Genomic DNA, 2,500 nt, shown 5'->3' with positions numbered 1-2,500 from the left:
ATCAAGAAGGCCATGGACAGTGCTTAGCAACCACGAAAGCTTCCAAGAGTTGAAACATTGCCTATCAAGTAGGCCGTACCAGCCCATAGCAACCCAACCAAGATACTCTAACAGGCCAAGATTGGTTGGAGAATTCAAAATTTTGCTAAGTCCATGGCCACCATAAGCCATTTCTATCAAGAAGGCCACGAACAGTGCTTAGCAACCACGAAAGCTTCCAAGAGTTGAAACATTGCCTATCAAGTAGGCCGTAGCAGCCCATAGCAACCCAACCAAGATACTCTAACAGGCCAAGATTGGTTGGAGAATTCAAAATTTTGCTAAGTCCATGGCCACCATAAGCCATTTCTATCAAGAAGGCCATGGACAGTGCTTAGCAACCACGAAAGCTTCCAAGAGTTGAAACATTGCCTATCAAGTAGGCCGTAGCAGCCCATAGCAACCCAACCAAGATACTCTAACAGGCCAAGATTGGTTGGAGAATTCAAAATTTGGCTAAGTCCATGGCCACCATAAGCCATTTCTATCAAGAAGGCCACGAACAGTGCTTAGCAACCACGAAAGCTTCCAAGAGTTGAAACATTGCCTATCAAGTAGGCCGTAGCAGCCCATAGCAACCCAACCAAGATAATCTAACAGGCCAAGATTGGTTGGAGATTTCAAAATTTGGCTAAGTCCAGATTTTTCTACCCTTCGGGAAAACAACCCTAGTTCACCAAGTTGAACGCGAAAAACTGTCCATAGGATACGCACAAAACGTTTATTGAGTTGGTCACCATATGTGGAAATTATGGTGAAAATAAGCCAAGTTCCGGAGTTTTTAACTCACACGAAACCACGAAAAACTTTCATTAGGAAAACTTGGTTGGAGCACCCTACTGCAGAACACACCGACATGGACGAAAGGGTCGACTGGCCAAGAGAAAAAATTTTTGCGGGACCACTCAAAACATCATAGTTAGACCTAGCAAATGATGAAAAGTGAAACCCGCGATCGATTGGAGAAACCTTATTTTACACTGAAAAATTCCACATAAGGAAAATTTGTATGGAGCACCCTACTGCAGAGCACACCGACAGGGCCGGGAAGGAAGGCCCGGTCCAAGAAAAAATTTTTGCGGGACCACTCAAAACATCATAGTTAGACCTAGCAAATGATGAAAAGTGAAACCCGCGATCGATTGGAGAAACCTTATTTTACACTGAAAAATTCCACATAAGGAAAATTTGTATGGAGCACCCTACTGCAGAGCACACCGACAGGGCCGGGAAGGAAGGCCCGGTCCAAGAAAAAATTTTTGCGGGACCACTCAAAACATCATAGTTAGACCTAGCAAATGATGAAAAGTGAAACCCGCGATCGATTGGAGAAACCTTATTTTACACTGAAAAATTCCACATAAGGAAAATTTGTATGGAGCACCCTACTGCAGAGCACACCGACAGGGCCGGGAAGGAAGGCCCGGTCCAAGAAAAAATTTTTGCGGGACCACTCAAAACATCATAGTTAGACCTAGCAAATGATGAAAAGTGAAACCCGCGATCGATTGGAGAAACCTTATTTTACACTGAAAAATTCCACATAAGGAAAATTTGTATGGAGCACCCTACTGCAGAGCACACCGACAGGGCCGGGAAGGAAGGCCCGGTCCAAGAAAAAATTTTTGCGGGACCACTCAAAACATCATAGTTAGACCTAGCAAATGATGAAAAGTGAAACCCGCGATCGATTGGAGAAACCTTATTTTACACTGAAAAATTCCACATAAGGAAAATTTGTATGGAGCACCCTACTGCAGAGCACACCGACAGGGCCGGGAAGGAAGGCCCGGTCCAAGAAAAAATTTTTGCGGGACCACTCAAAACATCATAGTTAGACCTAGCAAATGATGAAAAGTGAAACCCGCGATCGATTGGAGAAACCTTATTTTACACTGAAAAATTCCACATAAGGAAAATTTGTATGGAGCACCCTACTGCAGAACACACCGACATGGACGAAAGGGTCGACTGGCCAAGAGAAAAAATTTTTGCGGGACCACTCAAAACATCATAGTTAGACCTAGCAAATGATGAAAAGTGAAACCCGCGATCGATTGGAGAAACCTTATTTTACACTGAAAATTCCACATAAGGAAAATTTGTATGGAGCACCCTGCTGTGGTCACCATCGGTCGAGTTGGTCGAGACGGGCAAAAAATTTTTTTTTCCATATCGTCTCAAAACATGATTTATGGACCTTGTAAATGTTGAAAAGTGAAACGAAATCACTTTTGGAGCGATGAAAATTTTGTATGGGAGGTCCCTACCCGGAACAAATTTTACTAGCAAAGTCATGATTCCGCGACGAGAAATTTGAAAATGGTCAAATATGGTTAAGATGTCATGTTCATTCCCTACTATGGGGGACCAGGTCGTCACGAAAAAATTTTTTTCTCGACCTGGTCAAATGTGGTTCTGCGACGGAGGTTAAACTAATAATGCATAATTTGGGCCAAAA

This window comes from Anopheles marshallii (genome assembly GCF_943734725.1).
Source record: "Anopheles marshallii chromosome X unlocalized genomic scaffold, idAnoMarsDA_429_01 X_unloc_272, whole genome shotgun sequence".
Classification (NCBI taxonomy): domain Eukaryota; kingdom Metazoa; phylum Arthropoda; class Insecta; order Diptera; family Culicidae; genus Anopheles; species Anopheles marshallii.
Note: the sequence above shows the minus strand (reverse complement) of the source record.